The following is a 16,338-nucleotide window of genomic DNA, read 5'->3' as shown; positions in this document are numbered from 1 at the left end:
GAGGCGATTTTGGATACCTGCCTAGAAGCACGGGCACAGTTGCGGCTGCTTCATACATCTTGCAGCCCATCCCTTTCCCCGGCTCCGGGATCACGGCAGAGTGATTCCTTGTTGACCAGTCCGTTTCCTCTGTGACATCATAACCCATGAAAAGACCGGAGGATATTAACTTGGCTTTGTTAAATTCAAAGAAACAGATCAAATATGAAGTCAGATTTGTTCTTTCCTATTTCAGTAGTACCATGGAGACGGCAGTTTGGGCAGCTTTTTGTAGTGTCCTGGAGGCTTTCTCTCTCAGCTTCTGGGCGCCTCTGTTGAAAACACTTCATAGCTCTCTGGCCTGCTGGAAAAGCACTCTGCCTGTATTACCCTGAAGATGTGTTCTGTTTATAAACTCATCTCTACTCCTTGGAAAACAACTCAAGAAAAACTCGGTTGGTTTTCCACCAGCCATGGGCAGGGGTGAGGTAAACCGTGTTATTATTTCATAAAATAATAGTAATAATAGTAATAGTAATATTAGTAGTAGTTGTAGTAATAGTAATAATAATAATAATAATAATATTAATAATAATAATAATAATAATAATATTATTAGAAGTCTTAAAACAGGACAGAGCACATTGGAGAGAGTCAAAAAATGCTTTCTGGCTTAAATCAAAAGTGATGACTAGTGATTCCATGGCTGCTGTATTTGCTAAGCTAATTACTCCTTTGCTCCATTACACATTTCTTTTATCTGAAAAAGAAATACAAGGAAATGGTTTAAAAAAAACTCAGAGAACAAAAATACACAAGTGAAAGATGTTTTCCCTCATCCTCTGTTCTTTCAGCCCTCTCTGGAGATGCCTCTGTTTACTATCCTTTGGGTGCTTTTCCAGATATGCTTTGCACATTCCCACCTATGTATGTAAATTCCTTTAAAATTTTAGTTATTTTTAACTTAAAGGGGTTTAAATCCTCAAGTGGCATCTGGCCGGGTAATATAACAGAACAAATCTGACTCCATATTAGATTTGTTCCTTTGAATTTAACCCTATGCTCTGTCACCTAGGCTTCATCTTGCTTGTAAAACAATGTTGCCTAGAGCCTGAAATAAACAGGAGACCCTATTCTGAAGGCTCTGACCTTTAAGGATATTTAACACTTTTTCATTCATTAAAAGATAGCAAATTGCAGAATAGAAAATAACGTTTCTTTTGTTGGAGGTTTACAGGGATCTGACCCACGCAGATAGCTGCAAGAAGAAAGGATTCTAACAAGAAGGAATTCCTACACTAAGAAGTTTGCACTAACCAAGCACATAGGAAAGGAGCCTGAATTGTGACTTGGGGAGATGGTTTTCCAGGACATTAGTTTGCCATCTAGGTCTACAGAAACTTGCTATTCCATGCCCCAACATCTGGTCTCCCAACTTATTGGCCTGTCCTGCACTGAGGAGAATTAATTTCGACTTGGTAACACTCCTATCTACCTAGAAAGCTGGGCACTGGAGCTGAGTGTTATGGAAACAGGCCAGCCAAGACAAAAGCACCAATCGGAGTGTTGGAGTACTCAGAATTATTATGCCGGTGGGCTCAGAGGGGCTTCGGCTCCGAAGTTTTGAGTACCTCCAAGACGTGCACATGAGGTTTTAAAGGCTTAGTTACAAGTAAGGGGGGATTAGCCAATAAGGCTCAAAGAACAAAAAGCAAGGAATAAGTACACTGGAGCTTATCAATTTGTAACAGATCACATTACTGACACTTGTTGAGCTTGGAATTACGAGTTAGGTTGTTAGGCCAATAAACTGACACTAAACTTCAGATTTACGAGATAGCCCAGCAGAATTTAGATCAGTAAACTGACACTTATCACACTTAGATTTGTGACTTAGCTTGTTAGCCCAGCTGGACTTTTCCTTCACATGAGGACAGCTCTCCCACACCCAGGGAACTACTGTGAGCCCTTGATGTTTCCACTAGGGTGGGGTATGGTTTACCCAGGAGGGATGGGGACTATGCACCAACACTCAGGCAGTCTGCTCTGTCTGGGGCTCTGATCTTGTACCATCCCGCTCCCCGCCAGCCCAACACCTGGGACAGTGGAGCTAAGGCAGAGATCCTGCCTGCCTGTTTCCCAGCGTGTAAAAGGGGAATATGTGCTCTTCCCAAGGTAGTTCTGAGCGACAACACCTGCGGGTGCTTGGTTCTCAGAGCAACAGAAAACCCAGCTCCGCGTGGGGGCAACGGGTGTGATCTCCCTAGGGTTTCTGCAGAAGCATCGGACGGAGGGTTGGATCACGGTGGTAAAATTGAGCTGCGGGGCTTGAAGGGTAACAGAAGGGTACAGAGGCAGGTCTGCCGCCTAGGGGTGCCCCAGAGGTAAAGCTTTTTTTCTCCAACTCCTCTAAGACCCTCCCTTCTCCAGATCCCTTCCTTCTCTCTGCTCATCCTGTCCATCTGTATCCCTCCAATTTTCCCGTCCTCTCCACCCGCTCCCATCTTCTCCCTCCCTCGCTGTCCCACCTTCTCTCACAGAACCCAGAGAGGATCGCTGGCCCTCCTGCGCATGCGCAGTCAGTGCCAAGTGGTCCGCTGGTTGGGAGCTCCATATCCGAGCCGGGGATCGGGCCCAAAGGCTTCTCAACTACGTCGCCCGGTAGGCCTTTGGTTCCTGCCTGGGGTCGGGGCCTCTGACTGTGGAAGTGCAAGGTGGGGGGCTCCTGGGAAAGGGGTCAGGCGGCTGCGGGAGGGCGGTCCGCCTGTCACAGACCCCAAGGGCGCTAGTCAGCCCGTGTTCAGATGAATTGCTCAGGCCAGACCCCTCTGCCAGCGCCACCTGCCCCGGCGTCCCGGCCACAGTGTCCAGGGCCTGGTGTGTACCTGCCATCTCTCACCCAGCCGGGATCCCCTCAGTCCGCGGCTGGCGTCCCCTTCCCCTCTCCCTCCCGCTAGTCCTCTCCTCCCGGGCTTGCTCTTCTCGTCCGGCGGCCCGTCCCAGCCCCTGGGCGGGCTGTGTCCCGGGCGGGCGGGGTCTGCGGACCCGGACGGGGGCGGGCGCCTGGGACTGTGGCTGGGGCTGTCCTCCGAGCGAGGCTGCAGCCCGCGTCCCCCTCCCCGCTTTCCCTGCCCCGCGACCCCGGGGCTGCCCTGCTCTCCCTTTCCCGCTCCCTGAGGACCAGCTCTGTGGCGTGGGCGCTGCTACCTGGGCTGAAAGCCTCCGGCTCTAACGCCCAGCTTCTCCTGGTGGAGTCGGGATAAGGGAGCGTCACTGCTAAGCGAGGTTCTGTCTCCCCCCTCCATGTTTCTGCCTCAGGTAAGTACCTTGAACACTTTCAGGTGTTATGATGGCGGTGCTTGTTGATGTCACGTGTTTTTATAGTGAGAGGGATTGCAGTGGTGAAAGCAGGGCTTGGTTCTGTTAAAAATGTGCTGAAGGCATGAGGCTGTGACATCCTCCTTCCTTCCCTCTCCCAGGGTGAAAGGAGTGATCCTCGATTTTCAAAAGATAGTTACAGTCCCTAACTAGCCCAGCCCAGCTAGTGTGTGTTAACAGGAACAGCACCACCAGAGGCCTTGGAGACCCAGGCATATTGCAGCCCTAAAGTGCTCCTGGCATAGTTTGGCTTGTTTAGGTTTTTTGTTTTTCTTAAATTGTGGGACAGACTAGTGTATAAACTGAAAAATAATTGTCAAGAAATAATTTTCATAGGACAGTTTTATTGTGATATAGTTCACACACCATGAATTCCATCCATTTAAATGGTACAATTCAGCAGCTTTTTGCATATTCACAGTGGTGCATGCATTATTATTCCAGAACGTTTTCATCACTTCAGAAAGAGCAGTGGAAATGAATGACCTATCCACCCCTCCCAAGTGGTGGTTCTAAAGAAATTTCTTGGTTATTCCTGACCATAAATTAACTTGTTATATTCCAAGAAAAATCTGGTAGGAATTCTAACCAGAATTGAAATGAATCTGTCTATCAAAACAGGAAGAATTTATACCTTTATGGCATAAACTTCTTCTACCCATGAATATATCTGGGACCCTATCTTTTCATCTGACCAGAGCCTGGCCCATGTGAAGTTCTCACTACTTTTTGGGCTTGTGAATGATGAGATTCTATACATCGTTAGTTGCAACTGTAGCCTTTCACAGAAGAGAAAAGTAACCTCAGTGAAGCAAGTGACTCTCTGATGGTCAGAAAGAGTGACAGCCAGTGCTGGAGTGATCCAGTGGACTTGGTGTTTGCAGCTAGATTTCTCGACCACCTACAGTTAAGGGGATTAGAGAGTTCTTTTATTTTTTCTTAATGGCGTTGCATTTATTTTTACTTATTTTTTAAAATTATTTTTTATTTAAGTGTAGTCAATTTACAATGTTATTTTCAAGTGTGCAGCAGAGATTCAGTTATAAACATATGCATATGTATATATATATGTTTTAGATTGTTTTTAGTATAAATCACTACAAGAAATTGAATATAGTTCCCTGTGTTATATAGCAGGTCCTTGTCACTTATTTTATATTTACTAATTTGTATCTGTTAATCCCCCCTTTCCTGCCTGCTAAACACAGTTTGCATTCTATGTCCATGTGTCCATTACTAGGAGCACCGTTTTTCCTAGTAATATATGCTCTTTTGCTGCTTTCAGTTTCAGTAATTCCATCTTATCTGTGGGCGCTTTTCTTCTGGTGGCCTTAATGTGGTTTGCACACGTGGTAATAGAGATCTGTATTTGGGAGAACCCCAGGCCTCGTGTAGTCCCTGGTACAGAGTGCCCACTGAATTGATGCTTGAACTGGGAAAAAAGCACAGTAAATGTTGGAATTTCCACTATGGTTGAGAATTCTATAACCTCTTTTGACAAACTTAATATTGGCTGCACCCATTCTGGGTAATTTGGTGGAAATTCATGTTATGGTGGTGAAGAGACGGGGCCTTGTATGCTTCTTCTCTTTCTGTTTTCTAACACTCATTCTCCTGGGCCTTCCAGATCCTCCCCTAGAAGTGCCAGGTCTGGCTTGGTGCTGCACTGAGGCAATATTTGTTAATAAGGCCCTTTCCTCATCTCTTCTGAGCCTCCGGTTTTTTCTCTGCACAATGAGGGCTTAGACTAGATAACTACTTTTCAGTTTCTTTTAAAGCCATGTTTCCTTTGAGAAACAGAAAATGCAAATCTCTCCTCTCAAACCAACCCTTTAGATTTTGAAAAGTCCTCCAAGGAGTGACATAGCTCTTTGTGGAAAATGAATGTGATTGTGATTCCAGGTGACACAGAAAAGACTCTTCAGAGATTGATTGCAGGGAGAGGGCAGGAAAGGGGCAGTATGTCACACTTTCTAGTGTGAGCACTGGAGCAGGGGCTTGGATTTAAATACGGTGTCTGACGTGGCCTCTCTCTAATCTTGTAGAATGTGATAAACTTCTCTACCTCAGTTTCTTGATGTGTCAAGTTGGGGTGATAATATTTTAAGGCTTTTGTGAAACATTATGCAAATAAGCCATTTGTGTATGGGTAGAAACAAGACCTGCTAGGGATTCAGGGATTTGTTTAAAAAAAAAATCTTGTCCATAGCACTCTGTCTGTGTGTATTTAGTAGTTCCTGAAGGGTGAGGGTGAGTCTAAAGTCCATCGTGGGACATGTGGCCCATGGTTCTCTGTGCCCCTGAATGCCCCCTCCTCCCCAGTCCTCTTCCTCAGTCCAGGATGAAGTTCCCTAGTAGATTTACTCAGAGGTCTTGTGAAAATGGCTATTCATTTTATTGTTTCACCAAGAAGGGCTGCCATCATGACCTCAGCGCTCCCCGGCCGCCACACCAACCCGGATCCCACCCCGGTCCATGTCCACTGGCCCCGCCAACGGCGCTGCCGTACGTTTACCGTCTGTGAGACGCCGCCCCAGAAAGGATGTCGGCCGCCGACTGACGCGGCCAGAACTAGTGGCCCGGCCAAGCAAGCCGCCATCCCCAGCAGCAAACACCGCCATGGCCCCGGGCAGCTGCACACTTCCGGAGCCCGCTGCCTGCCCCAGAAGCGCACGCCAGCCCGCGAGGAGCGCGGCGTCTTTATCCATGGCAACGCCGCGGGGCCCTCCCCTAGCGCTTGCGTCTGCGTCCTCCCGAGGCTAGACGTGCGAGAGCAGAACTTTCGGAGCCAATGGGAGCAAGGGCGCGGCCAGGACGGGGGTGGGGGGAGGCTTATGGGGCAGCTGGGTGGGGCCGGGGCGGGCGGGGCCGCGCGGAGGTCCTCAGCTGCAGGTGGCACCGGCCGGAGGCTGGGGCAATGCTGCCAACAGTGGGCGGGGCGGCGGGGCGGCGGGGCGGCTGGGCGGCGGGGCGGCAGGGTGGGGGCACCCTCACCTGTCTGTGTGTGGGGCTCAGCCTGGGCTCCGCGGCCTCCGCTTGCACCGGAAGTGGACCCAGGCTACCTGTGGGCAAGATAGAGGACTGAGCCCAGGCAGGCACGGCTGGCCAGGTAGGGCACCTGAAGTGCAGATCCGCCAGGCCGGCTGCCGGCCTTGAATACGCGCTGCTAGGCAGTTTCCAAGAAGACGGGATCTGTCCCAAGAGGGGAGGTAGGGCAGGGTGCCAGATACCTGGTTGGGTGCGGTCTTACAGGAGAGCCACGTTGAGAGGGTGCAGAGCAGCCCCTGTGTTGGCGGGGCTAGGAATTTGGGGTATAGGGTGGGGATGATGTGTGCCATTCCCTGTGGTCTCCCAAAGAACTCGCACCCCCAAGCAAAGGACCCTGCTCCCTCCACCCTTCACTGCATCCCCTGCCTTCCCCAGCACCACCGCCCCTGCCCCCGGAGTGTCCCATGACCTCTCCCCACACCAGGCACCGTCCCTGTTACAGGTACTTATCTCCTGGTGGTTCCAGCCCAAGGGTGGGGGCTGTATCTAACCAGTTAGGATGCCTGGAGCCTTTGTATGAAGCCTCAGACTATAATGCAGGCGTGCACAGAGGCCCCTCAAACAGGATTCCCTGCATTCCCTCCCCACCACGCACCCACAGCGCAGCTGCCACACCAGGCCAAGCCTGCAGGAGGACCGCTGTTCCCTCTCCTCCTGTCCCTGATCAAGAGTGCACCGCCCACACTGCTGGGTATTTAGTGGGCCTTAGAAGAGCAGCTGGTATTTTCATGGACAAATATTTGCTCTTTTGGGAAGAGTTGAGTGCAAAGGGATGTAGGGTATGCCTTTTCTGTTGTCCTGGAACTGGTGACTAGGATGCAAACTTAAGTCAAAGCAGTTTTTAGAGAGAGCCGCAATATATCTTACCCAAAGATCACTGTTCCCCTACAAAGGCAACACCACCTGGCGGGTGGGGTCCTGGTCCCTCTTTCTGGAGGTTGGGCTTTGCACCCTCCAGCTGGGACAGAGCCCGAAACAGCTCTGAACACGCTCCAACAGGCTTTCCCAGCACAAACTGCCTTTATTTTGAATCTGGCTGAAGGAAGCAGCTGAGAAATCTGGGTAAATCTTCCTGGGTGTAACCATGCCTTTTGTGCTGAATGAAAGAGCGGCTCTCCACATGCTAACAGCTTAGAACTGAATGTGTGTCGAAGCCTTCATGCATGTAGCATGTTGGGAACAGCGTTTCATGGTGAGGGGAACTCTATAACTTACATGTGTATGGGGAAGCCCTCACTCCAACAGGGTTTTCCTGCACAAACTGCCTTTATTTCGAAATTGGCTCTTGCTGAGAAATCTTGGTAAGTGTTCTTAAGTGTAGCCATGCCCATTATGCAGGATGAAAGAGCGGCTCTACACTTTTTCACATCTCAGAAATGAATGTGTGTTGAAGCCGTCATTCATGTAGCGTGTTGGGAACACAGAATTTAGTGGTGAGAACTATGTAAATTACATGTCTATGATGAAGCACTCTCTCGAGCCGGGTATTCCAGTGCATACTGCCTTTATTTCGAAACTGGCTTCTCAGAAGCCTGTGGTCTCCACTGCAGGTCTGTCTCCAAACCCAGGGCCAGCATGGTAACTCTGCTCCCCCTGTCTATTCTGGAAGTTCTAGGTGTCCTCCATGGCCCTTCCACCATTATGTTTTTGGAAAACCCCGCAGATGGAATGGGCCTGAGAACAGGAGAGCTGGATGCCAGAAGCCACTGCCCAGTGTGAGGCTCCTGGGAGGGGCATCTCCTCTCCGTGGGCTCTGATCTAACCTCCCCTCTCCCCCACCCCCACCCCTCTCCTCCTGCATTTCCTGATTGATCCCTGGATAATGGTCCATACCAGGAATGACCTGGGAGAGGTTTTATGAGTCTTTAAGTGGAAAAAAAAAAGAAATCTTTAGACAAGTTACTGAAAGTAACTTCCAGCTTTACCGGGAAAGACCTCATTCCAATGTTTAAGGCTAGTTGACAGGGTGTCAAATTGCTTAACCACTCACATCTGAGCAAGTGCTACCTCTCTCTCCAGCTCCCCGCAGCATCCACCTGTGGCAACTTGGCCAAAAGAAGGCAAGAAAGCTCTTTCCCCTCGCCAGCACCAGCGTGGCTTTGGAGTCAGTGGAGGCTGAGAGAAAGAGCCCCGCCCTGAGGTTTGAGGGGCCTCCAGCCACAGCCAGAGGAGCGGGGGTTTTCAGAGTGGCCCAGCAGGGAAACCAGGCAAGGCCACCTGGCCCAAGTCTTCCCTGCCCAGAGAGCCCCATGAACTGCTTTGGGCCACACTCCCCGTTTGGGCCCCCTGCAAAAAGATACCACGGGAGCCACACCTGAGAAGGCAGAAGGACAGCCCTTTAGCCTGGGGTCCCAGCAGGTGTGTCCTGTGAGACCTGTGGCCACATAAGTTCCTTGTCTCTCCAGGTCACTGAAGGGACTGTGCTGGGCATCTTGGTGGTCAGGGACATGGGAACACCTCTAAACTCTGAAGAAGGACAGAGAGACTCTTCCTGGAAGCAAGGATTCCAGGGAGACACCTTGCCCAGAACTGGGGGACTGTGTCCTGAGTAGACCCCTGGGAGGCAATGTGGGGCTGTGGGGTCCTCTTCTGAGAAGGGAGCAGGTGAGTTTTCCGGGGGTGGGGTCCTGCTTTGTCCAGATATGTCCTTGTGTAAGACTCATTTACAAACACCTCCAAGTCCACCTAGGGGTGGCCCCAGAGGTGGGGGTAGAGGAGGAGAGTGAAGGGTGCAGACTTAGGGCCCCCTGAGCCACCCAGGGAGCCAAGGGTCAGTGGGAACATCTTGGGAGTCTAGTGCAGGGGTGGAGGACGAGCACTAAGAACATGCCAAGTCATGCAATAAAGTGACCCGTGACCACGAGACACAGGTGGCCGTACACCAAAAGAGGCAGATAGAAATTTAGACCCAGGATCTGAGAACCTTGAGAGGGGCTGGAGGGTCCCAGGAACCCTCAGGAACAGCTCTTCTAGGGGCACAGACATCCCAATACACACATTTCTCATGGAAGCTTTTTGGGGTGCAGAGTGAGTTACCAGGATCCTGAACTTAGTATGGAATCACGGTTCCTGGCAATAAATTGCTGTCATTTGTCCCTGGACATGCACAGGGGAGCTGACTGCTGTGGGGGTCACTGCAGGACTAGAATCTTCTGGTGTCTGCTCTGTGACCACAGAAACCCAGGGGGATTTCTCAACAGGAGAACCTGGAGACCATGCCTGCAAGGACCACCCTCATGGGATGGCCAAGGAGCTCGTGGTACCCAGGTCACCAAGTGACGAAGTTGTGAGGTTGCCTGGGGAATCGTGGGGGCATGTAGATTTCTGAGGTCAGCACGTGGGCCCAGCACTGCTGGATGGTCTGCACAAAGAGGGGCCTGCCCTCCTGATGATGGCTCTTAACATCTGCAGGGAAACTGCTCCCAGGGCTCCTGGAGGTCCATATTGAGAGTGTCCTGCCAGCCTTGTGGGGTCACCTTCCCCTGATGCAGAAGCAGACCTCTCTCCCTTGAGGCCCAGGGGACACCTGGCTCAGGTGCCACCTGTGTGCCCTGGACACGCAGAGCCCCAGAGCTCTGGCACAGCCTGGGGTGTGGTGGTGTCCGGGCAAGAAAGGCCCTGGGAAGGGGGTCATTCAAGGGCAGAGGCCACTCTGCAGGGATGCTGGACCTGGCAGCAATGCACTGCTTCAGTACTCCCTTGGGTTGGGTCTCCAACCTGTGGGATGGAAGGGCCACTCCTTCCTGTGTTGCAGTCGGGGGAACTAGATCCATCGTCAAGGTCAGCCCTGAAAATGGAGGCTGCGCTACCTCCATTCCTGGAAAGAAAATCAGTCCCCTCCAGTCCAGGTGATTCAGAAAGTCATTCAGCAATGTTCGGGGCCCCCACTTTAGGCTTTGAATTAGAGCTGAGCGGCTTAGGAGGCCAGATCCCTGACCGTGGCTCCAGGAGCAGGTTTTCTGCTGGGGGACAGGATCCTCACAAACACCTGTGTCTTTGTGGGACACTCCCCTCTGACAAGCTGGGAGGCAGGGTGCAGTTGTGGGAAATCGTGTTTACATGAGCAGAGGGCCACCATGTGGTGGGGGCACAGGAGACTGTGAGAATGAGTCCCACAGCCTTTCTGGAATCAAAAAACTGGCAAATGTGAAAAAGTGCATAATTTGTTTTATTGAACAGGCTGCTTATGTACGTTTGGAGGACCAGGTTCAAGGACTCGGCATCCCTCCAGGACAATAGCCTCAAGAGAAGAACAGACAGAGCAGGAGGAGATCTGGGGTTTCTCCCAGGAATGAGGTGGAACAGGGATTTCTGCAGATTTGCAAGGAGTCCCCAACCACTGAGCATGGGGTTACAGCCCCACGAGACCCCTGTCATGTTTGGCTTGGGCTCTGGTTCTGGCCTGCTCATGTATTCTTCCAGCAGAGTTCCAGAAACTCAGAGGGTGGACTTAGAGGGGCTGCGTTTGGAACCTAGTGAGGAGTTGGAGGGTCCTTTATATTGAGTCCCTTCATCCTAATCACCGTAGCTGAAGCCCAACACCCCCCAGGCCCCCATGGTTGCCGTGGAGGGAGAACAAGCCTGGCAGGCGACCTAGGGGTCCCACTACTGTGTCCTTCCCTTGTCTTCGTTCCCTTTCACCCCGGAAGGTGTGATTGTCTCGTGTCATGGTGGCCTCCAAAATGTCCCTCCCAGTAATCTCTCTTCTCCATCAGGTGGGGTTCCCAACCCCGCTCAGCCTTCTCTGCATGGATGCTGAAGGACCAGGCCCACCTGAAGTTCTGAGCTCGAGCAGTAAGGTGGAAACAAAGAAACCAATGGAAAAAAGAAGCAAGTGATTGTGGCAAAGCTCCCCACCACAGAGAAGCTGCCCTGAGTGGAAGGGAGAGTGTGGGCATGCCCGTTTGTTTCTTATCTCCCAGTGCTCTTAGCTTTCTTATTGCCTACCTGCATGGTTACAACAAAATGATCTGCAAAACTGAAAATATTTACTCTCTTGCTTTTACAGAAAAGGCTGGCCAGCCTCTGGTCCGGTACCAGGCAAGAGATTGGAGTTCCTTTCCAGTTTGGAAACATCTTGGCAGGCCCAGGTTTGCAAAGGTCTTTAAGAGTAGTTACGGAGTTTTGCTTTTAAACTTTTTTACGGCTGTATATACTTGTGAGATGTGGTTGTGATGTATAATTCTGAGCCGGGATTTTCTCAAACTGTTTCTCACTTCTTATACCAGACATTCCTAAATTCCAAGTGGAACTGCATATTAAGGAAGCCATGGAATTTAGCAAAAGGATACAGATCTCATTTCCTTTTAAGCATCGGTGTACCTCCATCATGGCAGTATTTGTTATGTGTTATTGATAGGGGAACTAAGTAGTAAACAGATTAATAGAAAATAGGGGATTTTAGGTACACAGGTTCATCTTTTCAACATTGTTTGTAATATTTGCAGTTTAAGATGACCATTCCTGAGAAACAGGCAGCCTCTTAGAATGAAATAGCATTTCCTCTGAACCATAATTAATTTTTATTTTGTAGACAGCAGGAAGGGTAATAACACGTCACACATTTGGGGACGTCAAAGAGAAAATGTAACTTTCTGGGAGCGCACTCCCCCGCCTCCCCCTGCCCTTTTTACTGTCCCATTCTCCCTGGAAGGCTCTTTCTTATCTTCTGCTCATGGCTCCAGTAACTCTTTCTTCCTCCTTGTTCCTCAGCTGGTAAGGTTAGTTTTCTACTTTGAACAAGCAAACAAGCCAACAGAAGAGAAATTTCACAAGCAACTCCCAGCACATCCGCTCGCCTTCTGATGTCTGTGACCTCACTCTCGGTGCCCCACCGCTTATTAAAAGTGGCATCGAAAGCCAGTTCCTCCAAAAGTCCCCGAGGCCCCATCCCTCCCATCTTCTCTGGGTTGTCACTCCCAAAACCATCCTCTCTTTCACTGCCTCATCTATTTTGTTCTCCTGCTAGTTGGCACCATCAGTATATAAACGTCCATCCTCTTAAACCAACAGCACTCCTTGACCCTAATTCACCCCCACCAATTGCCACCCTGTGTCTTTGCAGCAAATCTTTAAGGAGTTGTTTAAACTCACTGTCTGCATCTTCTCTTGAGCCATCCCCTTTTACACCCATTCTGGCTTTTCGCCTGATCCCTCGCTCTATGGAAACTGCCCTGTCAAGGCCATCAGTGACCCCATGTTGCTAAATATAGTGGTCAATTTTGACTCCTCATCATGCTTGGCCCCTCGGCAGCATTTGACCCAGCTCTTCCATCCCTCCTACCCCGTGTTCCTGCTTCACTCAACCCCCAGCCCATCTCTCTGTCTGTTTCTGCTTTTGGCCTGCTGGCTGGTCCTTTGCCAATGTCTCCTGTTTTTTCCAAACATATACTGTGGGTGTTCCCCAGGGTGGGTTCCTGGGCCTCTCCTCTCTCTCTCTGCTATTCCTTTGGTGGAAGCAACCCAGCCTTGGAAATTGGCATGCCATCAATTTCTCGATTTCTCCAAAATTCCCTGATTTCCCCTTTCCATCTGAGCCTTTATCCCTGAGACTCACATCACATTCTTTTCCTTTCATTCATCTTGCTTTCACATTCATACATATGTTCTACTATGAAATTACTTTTCCAAATTTTGAATCAGTACATATATATCATGTAAAATGCTCAAATATGTATTATTTCCACTAAGATGCTAATTCTACCTTAGAACATTTCTGCACTTCTGTATTTATGTGAATAAAGCGAATAGTATTTCTACAAGCCTCATAGTTAAACACTGTTAGTTTGGGGCTATTATGTAACATGAAATAATGGTACATCAACATAGTCGTTTTTCATTTATTTTTATGTAACACCGAGATGAGGTTTTTGCCCTGAAGACTGGTTTTATTGAAATTTTACCTACGTTACGGACAGTCAGTTTATGTGAAAGCCCTCATTTCTCCCCTTTTTGATATATGCTCCATTTGGCTATATATAACATATAACTTGGCATGAAACAAAATTCCCAAATCATTCACATAATACAATTAATATGTTTAATTATATTTTTTAAATGTTAAAAAGAAAAAGAAAACAGATTCCTCTACCTATTAGGCACTTCTGTGGCAATATGTAACACACCCCTTAACCATGACATTGAAGAACTGAGCTGATACCAGCCCCTTTCCACCTGCTCAGCCCCACCTTTTCCCATCCCCTTTCCCATCCGGAGAGGACATCCCTCCCATTGTCCAGGCCCAGATGTTGGAACCATGTCCTTTCTCTCTCTTTCTTTTACACTCACAGACAGCAAATCCAGCTTGTTAGAAAATTCTGGATATTCTGTCTTAATTAAATACCTGCTCTCTGCTCCCCGCCCTCCTAAGAGCCACCTTCAGCCTTTCCTGGATACCAATAGCCTTCTGTTTCCATCTTTGCTTTCCTACAATCTCTCATCCACACAGAGTCAGAGGGAGCCTGTAAAAACATACATTGGGGGTGGTGGGTGTTGCTCAGTGGTAGGGCGCATGCTTAGCATGCTTGAGATCCTGGGTTCAATCACCAGCACATTCATTAAAATAAATAAATTACTTCCCCCCAAAAAACACAAACACAAAAGCATAAGTTGGACTACATCACCCCTCCCCTCAAAACTCACTAAACGGGTCACCATGTCATTAGGAGCCAAAGTCGTCACAAAGGCCTCAGGACCCGGCGTGCTCTGCCTCTCTGCCCACACTCTCCCCCTCACTCTGGGGGCCTCTGGCTCCGGCTCTTCCTTCTTCCTCCGGATCTATTCTGCTTCAAGTTCATTACTCCGTGAGATCTGCCAGGATTGCCTTATTCTCTCCTGCCTGCCTCCCACCCCACCGCCATCACCCGAGTTTGCTCATATCACTCTTTTTTAAAAATTTTTCCAAACTCTTGCTACCCCAACATGCTGCCTGTTTCCTCTGCTAAAATTCTGAGCCCCCAGTGATGGGGAGTCATGTCTATTTTGTTGACTGATAAAGCCCGAGAGCCTTGGGAACGGTCTAGTTAGGAGATTCCCGTATGTAGTAGGAGCTTATACACATTTGCTGAATGAATGTAGATGCCCTGGTCCAATCCGATGGAGCACTTCTGTGACGTGCTCAAAGAATAACTCTCCTTTCCACCTGAGAGGGGGTGACAACTTCCCTGGTGATTAAAGGCAAGAATTTTTTGCTTTATGCTGTTAACCTTAGGCGGGGAGACTGGGGGATCTTCATATATATTTTTAAATTTGGTTCACTCTGCAGTTGGTCTTTGGTCTCTGTATAATTTTGAGAAACTCTTTATGAGTGATCATTCTTTGATCAGATTGAACAGGTTCCAGGGGGAAGGACCAAGCCTGTCCCATCAGCCATTCTATGTGTCTTGTCCTGGGACCCAGTGGATGCTCAGCATGTAAGTGAACCGACAGGAGTGAGTGAAGAGATGGGAGCATCTCATTATTGTGGCGGATCTCTGTCCAATGCCTTGAGATTTGGGGAAGGGTTTACGAGTGCAGAAGGGAGAGGTCAGGTCCTCTGTGCTTTTCCTGAGTGCCCTGGCCTTACCCATTCCCCCAGCCCCCTCTGGGCAGCCAAGCCAAGGAGCTGGGCCACCAGGGGTTGTGCTGATCAATAATCCACCTTCACCCCAATTCCGGGGGTAGGTACACATGGTTGTAGACACTGGAGTCAGGTCCTTGGAGGAATTCCTCACCGAACTATGTTTTGGAACTTTTATTTTTCTCTAGAACCTCCAGCTGAAGAAGATTGTTTTAGACACATGAAAGTTGAGGACACCTTCTGTCCCCTCACAACCCAGGTGGGGCTGGGAGTCTGCTGTTTCTATAGCCGGTGGGCTCGTGTTGATTTGGGCATCCCTGTGCCTGAATTCCTGCAGTACACACGGTGGTAAGGTTGGGGGTGCATGGCAGGGAGGGAAGCGGGTTGGGAGACTGTACAGCTGGGCTGATGTTAACCTGGGGTGAGCGGGAGCTTGCTGATGCATGGCATCTCGGGGCAGGGAACTCTCCACACTCAAGAGGGGTTCCCACTCCCGCAGGGTCCCTTTGATCAGGGTGCTGGGCTGTCAGGGGACCACAGGGGTCCCAGTGAGGATTAGGGTGCCTTCAGGCAATGGGAAGTGTGGGGTCCAGTGGCAATTGAATTAACTGTGCACCCAAACCCAGCCCCCACCTCTTTCAGCCTGTTTCCTAATCTGCAAAACTGGAATGTTATTAAACATCTCACGGGGTCATTGATGGGCTGGGACAGACTAGACAGTCAGGAGCTGGAATTCCTCTGTCCCCTGATTGTTTGCCTTCTTTCTGACTATTTGCTCTCACAAGCTCAGTCTCTCTGTCTCTCGCTCTTTCACTTCTAAGTGTCTCTCATGCTCTGGTTTCATTTGATTTCCAACCACCGCCCCTCCCCTCCGCCAAACTCCAGATGAGTGAACTTGATTTCTATGTGTCAGTTCCAAATTCCCAGGAAAGATGCTCTGTCACCTCTGGATCTGCTGTCCAACCCATGAGTTGTGGCCAGAGGAGCGAGTCCTTCTGGGACCAGCAGAGGGTCTCTGCCGAGCCCCCAGCCACCACTGTGGGAGCACATAGCTCTCCGTGGAGGAAGTACTGGCTGTGACCTTGTGTCACTAAGTGTGAATTTATGTCTTCTCTTGAACCACCTTCATCCTCCTAAACAAAGATGAAAATTAAACACTCCCGGGATTTGTGTCATGGAACACTCAGGGTGGGGGCTAATGGGGTTGGAATTTCTGCTGTATTTAAGGGGCTACACTGAATCCCCAACGAGAGCCTACAAAGGGAACAGCACCGGCCCCACCCGGCACTTAGGGCGCTGAGTCTGCGTGACGGTGAGCCAGACTTCTGACCACAGCTCAGGGGTCTGGTCTGACCAATTAGCCTTTGAAACCAACC

General features: G+C 49.7%; 1 protein-coding gene across 1 annotated transcript in view; it reads left to right on the top strand.

The window, feature by feature from the left end:
• The window catches only part of LOC140694797 (uncharacterized), a 135,311-nt gene extending 120,016 nt beyond the window's left edge, over nucleotides 1–15,295 (top strand). Inside the window, exons 13-19 of the mRNA XM_072957859.1 lie at nucleotides 8,425–8,545; nucleotides 8,811–9,009; nucleotides 10,585–10,701; nucleotides 11,121–11,295; nucleotides 11,414–11,495; nucleotides 14,730–14,816; nucleotides 15,151–15,295. The gene's annotated coding sequence lies outside the window, so the exon portion shown is untranslated. The remainder of the gene's footprint in view (nucleotides 1–8,424; nucleotides 8,546–8,810; nucleotides 9,010–10,584; nucleotides 10,702–11,120; nucleotides 11,296–11,413; nucleotides 11,496–14,729; nucleotides 14,817–15,150) is intronic.
• Nucleotides 15,296–16,338: the final 1,043 nt, after the last annotated feature.

This window comes from Vicugna pacos, unplaced genomic scaffold (genome assembly GCF_048564905.1).
Source record: "Vicugna pacos unplaced genomic scaffold, VicPac4 scaffold_104, whole genome shotgun sequence".
In the NCBI taxonomy this organism is placed as follows: domain Eukaryota; kingdom Metazoa; phylum Chordata; class Mammalia; order Artiodactyla; family Camelidae; genus Vicugna; species Vicugna pacos.
Note: the sequence above shows the minus strand (reverse complement) of the source record. Positions and strands in the feature narration are given on the sequence as shown.